Source organism: Taudactylus pleione, unplaced genomic scaffold, assembly GCF_031769625.1.
Source record: "Taudactylus pleione unplaced genomic scaffold, aTauple2 ptg000762l, whole genome shotgun sequence".
Classification (NCBI taxonomy): Eukaryota; Metazoa; Chordata; class Amphibia; order Anura; family Myobatrachidae; genus Taudactylus; species Taudactylus pleione.
The window spans coordinates 4,444,918-4,451,860 of record NW_028285164.1 but is presented as its reverse complement, the minus strand read 5'-3'; the positions used below and the strand labels follow the sequence as shown (position 1 = coordinate 4,451,860).

Sequence of the window (6,943 nt, the reverse complement as noted above, 5' to 3'; positions counted from 1 at the left end):
CAGGGTAAATTCCCACAAAGCCATCACCTTTATTAGCATACATTTAACAACACGTCTCACACCTGTAGAGATCTTCTACCTGTCCTTCCACTTTTATAAAAACATTTAATTATTTTACTAAAGCTTGCTAATACTACATAAATGATTACCAGTGTGATTATAGTGACATGCAATAATCTCCAGAAGGTATGCATCATTTTAGAAAACCAGTCTCCTATCCAGGAGAAACAGGTAGATAAGTCTAACCATGAAAATCAGGCATCAGGTAGCACATGTGGTTGCCGCTTCTCAGCCTTTTGGCTAAGATCAGGTGTAGTATATGTTCCTATCAGTGGTCATAGGTCCGTACCCCTGGTGGAAAATAGGGAAATATTTTGTTATATTATCTGGTCTTATGCTGGCGGTTGAGAGGATCCCCCAGTGGAGAATGGAGAACCACCTTATGTAGTACCTATTCTCAGGCTGGGGGTTGGACTGGATCCCTGATGGGGAGTGGAGAGCCACTTGGTCTATATGAATGGCTGGCAACCTGAAGCCCGAGGTGTTATATGACTCTAGTGCTGGCAGAGCCAGGGGTGCCTGAAAATGCACGGGTGATGGTTACACCTTAGCACTAGTACGGCACAATGCACTAGGCACTTCAATTCTCCAGGTTGCACCATTTTCTTTTGCCCTGGTCTTTTGGCTAGGGCAAGGACATTTTTTTATTTCCCCTGGCCTCCTGGCTGGGGCTTATTTAATTAACTATTTTTCACATGTGTTTGCATTTTTTTGCAATTCACCATACCTTTTTATGTTTTTCGTGTGTGAGTTCATGTGTGTTTTGGGGGTTTTGGTGAGACCCTTATGGGCTGTATTCTCCCCTAGTTGTCAGAGGCCTTCTGGGGAGAGCTGATGATTCTGTTGCACGGGGGAAGCTTCCTTCGGCCAACCCTGGGGAGAAAGGGGCAACCCCGAGGTGGAGGGAAGCCTGAAGACCCTAATAGGCATTTTGGCTCCGGGGGTCAGGGCTTCAAGGGGCCCCGCAAAGGGGGTCTCAAAGATCCTTTTTCCCCTCAGTAGGCCTTCTGGCTCTGAGGGAACGGGGAGTAATGGGGCCCTTCTCCTTTTGGAGAGGGCACAAAGTTCAGTGCCCCAGCACGGTTTCTGCACTGTTCAATGGGTGATGAAGTCACGCAACTTCAAGCTTCATGAATAAGAGAAAAAAAGTGTGTGTTTGCAGCCCACATAGTCTGAACTGAACCTGTAACCCACGCTGCTGTCAATGCCCTTATACAAAGCAGCCTCAGGAAATCATGTCAGTTAGCGCTGGAGGGGGATCAGGATTCTGACCATTGCTGCTGATGCAACGGTACATTAGGAAAGCACTGACATCACAGTAGCTGGGAACTGCTAGATACTATAACGACCGGCCAGTATCTGTCCTGTACTCTGATTCTCTCTGCGCTAATAAGAACCCTCTGGCTATAGCTGCATGATGGGGGAGCTGCCAGCAGCTGGGAAGACATACTGCGCTACAGATAATTCAATACATGAGTTTTTATGGAACTCATGCAATTGGGAATGGAGCATTACAAGCTGTAAGTTATTGGAACTTTGGGCCTGATTCAGCATGGATCACTAATGCGAACGTGGGTGCATTCCCAAAAATATGCTAATGCTGCAATAGCAAAGTCGTTGCACTGTCAACTTAGAGACGCCCACTTTCCCTATCTCACATCTGTAATACCTTGCAGTCCAGCCAAAACATCGGAAACCATGAAGTACATCAGAGCCTCATGCACAATTACAGCAGGTCTGACCTTATTCAGAAATTGCTAACCTCGTCGCACACAGTAAGTACCCAAGCTGCGTATGCCATCGCGGTGGCTAATTTATGCACAGCCTTGCAACGGCGTTCAAGCGGTCAGGCACGCCTGCGTATCTCCGACCACCCCCCATCACCACCCCCAAATGCTCACTGCCTGTTAATCACACTGCAGTGGCTTACAGTGCTCTACGTGATCGCAGTGCACTTGTAGTATGGTTTTGCACGTGCGAATTGCGGTGCATAAACATGCGCAGTACGCAACAATCGGCCATCTGCGTATGCTTTTGCAGTTGCGTTCCGTGCTGAATCAGGCCCTTTATACGCTGTGTGGGGATCCGTTAGAAATATCGCTACTAACTACTACATCGCTACATATTGGCTTTATGATTGTTACAAACTAACAGATGCTGCTATTTTATTGCTAAGCCCAATGCAATACCCATAGATATACCAGCATTATTACCGAATCAAAATTCTACAGCTATACTAACAACTATTGCTGCTACTATAACTACAATAATATTAGAGACCGCAAAATATTCAGATGCATATTATATTATAGGGTTAAAAATTTTTACTTCTGTATTGCATTTGTGTCATTTTATGCTTTTTTATGCTTTTGTCTTTGCATGTTACCGGCCGGTATACAACTATTATATATTTATATATTTTTTATTAAATAAATAAGTCAAATATGCTGACAATTATCGCTTCTATCTGTGTTTTTATTGTGTTCTTGTTTTAGAGGGTTGGTTATTGCTCCTTGATAGAGGCTGCAAGTTGTCAGTTTAATTTACACTGTTAGTTCAGCGACAGCTGCTTTGTTTCTTTTTTGTCATGTTTTTTGCCTTCTGTATTTATCTTTTGCGTTTTTACTAAGATTAAAGTATTTTAAGATTCTAGAACACTTTTATTGCGCAGCCAATATCTGATTATTTCAGTATGTGTGTTACAAGTAGGTAGAGAATGTAATCCTTTTATATTACGAGTGTGATCCTTTTATATTACTGTTTATTGGGTGTGTATTTGGGGCAGGGCCTGAGTTCTAGCTGCACGTCCTCATTTCTCAGTTACAGCTTCCTGCACAAGTCTGTACAGTTATTGCCTGAAGGTTTTTGTTGCAGTTCTCAGACACAGGATAGACCAGGAAGTAACATAATGTGAAGGAAGGTGGACTCTGCAGTGTGAGTGACTGTTGCAGTGTATTGTGTTCTGCAAATACTTCAGGACTCTACTTCCTAAATAGGAAAACTAAACTCTGATTCCTGCTATGGGTGAGTAATATGCCTCTGGTCCTTTTATACATTCAGATGAAATCCAGTAGCTATAGTGACCATAGTCTCACATCAGGGAGGCAGCCAAGAAGTCAGGATGCCAGACATCAATATACTGACACCGGAATCAGGGCCGAAACTAGGATATCCGTCACCCAGTGCAAGGCAGCAATTTTGCGCCCCCTCCCTTCCTGTACCTGGATTTTGTCCTTGTTCCTCCATAAGGCAGTGCACTACTCAGACGTCCCTGGTATAGTGACTTACATTATTCCACACACCATAATGTCCATTACACATTATGCCACACACTGTAATGCCTATTACCAAAGTGCCACTTACATATTTGCCCGACACCATTTTATATCCCACAGTAAGGCTTCTAATTACTTTAAATTACCTGCTTGTTGCCAGGGGGTTTATGCTCGTTGCCAGGGGTTACATGCTTGTTGCCAGGGGTTTCATACTCATTGCCATGGGGGTTTCATGCTCGTTGCCAGGGGTGCCATGCTCGTTGCCAGGGGTGCCATGCTCGTTGCCAGAGGTGCCATGCTCGTTGCCAGGGGTTACATTCTCATTTCCAGTGGGGTTTATGCTCATTTCCAGGGGGGTTTATGCTCGTTTCCAGGGGGGTTTATGCTCATTGCCAGGGGATTTCACGGGAGAAGATGCAGCTTTCAGCATCTTCTCCCGGCAGCGCCAGCATTCCCGGCACTTAAGGGAACGCTGTGAGCACTGTGCTCTGCTAACAGACACTAGAGGTCAAGTAAGACCTCTAGCATTTGTCTCTTCCTTGGCGGCGGCCATTTTTGGATGGCCGTTTTCAACAGAGTCCATGCGGACGGCTAGTCCGCATGGTATCTGCTGAAAATGGCCATCCAAAAATGGCCGCCGCCAAGGAGGAGACAGACACTAGAGGTCCAGTAAGGACCTCTAGCATTTGTCTCCTCTTTGGCGGCAGCCATTTTCGGATGGCTGTTTTCAGTCAGCTTTTTTCAGTCAGCTTTTTTCACCCCCCCCGCAATCCCCACCCAGTGCATGTGCACCTCTAGCCCCCCCTAGTTGCGGCCTGCCGGATTCCTGACACCGCCATCCCAAAGAGATCAAGATACTGACATTGGCATCCCAGTGGTAAGTATGCAGGTAAGGGTTAGCTTGGGAATGGGGGGTTGGGTTTAAGGACCTCCCGGGGTGGGTTAGGGATAGACACTGACCGGGGAGGGTTAGGGTTAGGCTGCGGGGAGGGGGGGTAAGTTTAGGCACCATCGGGGGAGGTTAGGGACCACCCAGGGAGGATTAGGTTTAGGGTGCAAGAAAGGGGGGTTAGGGTTACGTACCACTGGTAGGAGGTTAGGCTTAGGCACCACCAGGCGAGGGTTAGTGTTGAGGGTAGACGGGGAGTGTTAGGCTACTTACCGGCCCCTGTCAGAATTCTGAACATCGGGATGCCGCTCTCGGTCTTCTGACCACCAGCATCCCGACAGCCGGTCAATCGTATGTATTCCCTCACATCATACATTTAGCATGTAACACAATTTATTTTCTGCTGCATTTACTTGTATTCAGTTTATGTGTTTCCATATCTGTAAGTTACATGTTTTTTGTCCCTGGAAATATTTTCTCATGACTAAACCTCTGCTCTATTTATCACGTGTCTAGCTGAGGTTTAAGGTGGCCTATACTGTATATCACATCCTGAATCTTAAATAATGTAATTGTATTTAACAGTACTCTTTCTGGAACATGGGATCTGATACACGCCCTTCCTGGTGGAGAGCTGGAAGCAGAGTGATAACTTGTGCTATCACTTTGCTTCCAGGTTGTGGACTCAACCAGCCTAATGCACATGTGTAGCCCTCAGGATGTGTATGCGTCAGTGGCTTCTGTTGGGGTGGGATCCAAAGGATCCCTCTCTTGTACAAATTACCCATAGGCCTTATTTTGAAAACAGCAAACACCTACCTGAACTTTTTTTTGAGGGGGGCAGAAAGTTTGCTGCATACAATACTGTACACATGTGTGCCAACCTGTTACAGCCTGCTTTGTACAGCAGATGTTTCTGTACTGTCACTTGGGAGTAACGCTCATTCACCTGCACCTCTAACATCCAAGGCTGGCTGCACGCAATACTGTATATGTGTACAGCAACTTGTCAGGTCTGCTTTGTTCCATCTCTGCATGTGTGTGCTCGTACCACTAGAAGGTGAAGCTGTTTTATAGTGACTGTGTTCTGACATATTCCTGGCCTTTTACAAGAGTAAGAAGTTTTGCTTCCTGGTTTAATTACTTAAATCCTTCCTCCAGCCAGCTGTGTTGCACATTAGTTTCCTTTTTAAAACAAGGGTTGACCCGATAGATAATATTTCCCTGCTACTGTATCGAAGTTACTTTTTGAAATTACTGTACCAAGCTACTTGATACTTTGTATATTGTAACAATTTGTCTTTGTGTTTGAGCCTGGCAAAGTACACTTATAGCAACTTTTAATGCATGTTGCATTACTGAGCCATAATAAAATAGTGTTGTATATTTACAAAGTGTGATCTTTGTGTCTGTAAAAAGGGAAAATCCACTTCACTTGCACCCCTGTCATGGTGCAATCAATACAGAGTGAAGTCCAGGAGCAGAGAATTCTGACCTGGTGGAAGGGGTTATTTTAGAGCAGAGGTTCCCAACCACGGTCCTCAAGGCACACTAACAGTCCAGGTTTTAAGGACAACCATACTTGACTTAACTTAATTAGTACCTTAGTTATTTTGATTTAACCATCTGTGCTTTAACATGGATATCACTAAAACCAGGACTGTTAGTGTGCCTTGAGGACCGAGGTTGGGAATCACTGCACTAGACCAACTTACATCCAACCAGTCAACTAGTTGATTGGTTGGAATGAAAACCTGGTAAGGTATGAAAGCAAATGACAATCAGCAATTTGCTCCCAAACGCCGGAAAATGGACAAAAACTGTTTGAACAAATTGTTTAGATCAGACATTTAACAAACTTGTCTGACGTCATTTTCATCTGTTTTCTGGCATTTAGGAACAAAAAACTGATCATTGTTTACTCCCATACGTTACCAGATATTCATTCCAACCGATCAACTAGTTGGATGGTTGGATGAAAGTTGGTCTAGTGTGTGGCCAGCTTAAGACAGGGGTTCCCAACCACAGTCCTCAAGGCACACTAACAGTCCAGGTATTAAGGATACCCATACTTGAGCACAGGTGACTTAATTAGTACCTCAATTATTTTGATTTAACCATCTGTGCTCAGGCATGGATATCAATAAAACCAGGACTGCTAGTGTGCCTTGGGGACCGAGGTTGGGAATCACTGATGTAGGGCATAACTGAGGCTGCACTGAGCAGTAACTGAATGGTCCTGAGCTGTATTAGGATGGATGTTGCTGTGACAAATACACCTATGCACAGTGCACATCTCAGTAATTTCTACCACCCCACAAATCTGGGAGACCTGCGCTGATCGGAACACACAGGCACAGCCATAAAAATAGGGTGCATTGTAAATTACTTTTATTTAATTTAATAAATCTGTATAAAATATTTTGCAGCACAGGTGGTCACTTCCTCCGACTCTATCTATGTATTAATTAGTGTATGTCACACACCCGTCTCCTATTGAAGAGCTTTATGCTAGAACTACATAGTCCTGAGTCACTTAAGACAGAGGCCCTGATTCAACTGCTCAAAACCTCAATAACACGCATTTCTTTCAGGTGAAACAGCCTCCTATTACTGAGAGACCAGTGCACAGAAGGCCATGCGGAGATTGTGCATCTGAGAGGAGCTTGGATTGGGCTCACAAGAAGTTCCCTATCGCTGAGCAGTTACTGATGCCATG

The 6,943-nt window shown here is 44.8% G+C and overlaps 1 pseudogene; it reads left to right on the top strand.

Annotated features, from left to right (window-relative positions):
• Positions 1-280: 280 nt before the first annotated feature.
• Positions 281-419, top strand: LOC148476933 (U2 spliceosomal RNA; annotated as a pseudogene).
• The last annotated feature ends 6,524 nt before the right edge of the window (positions 420-6,943 follow it).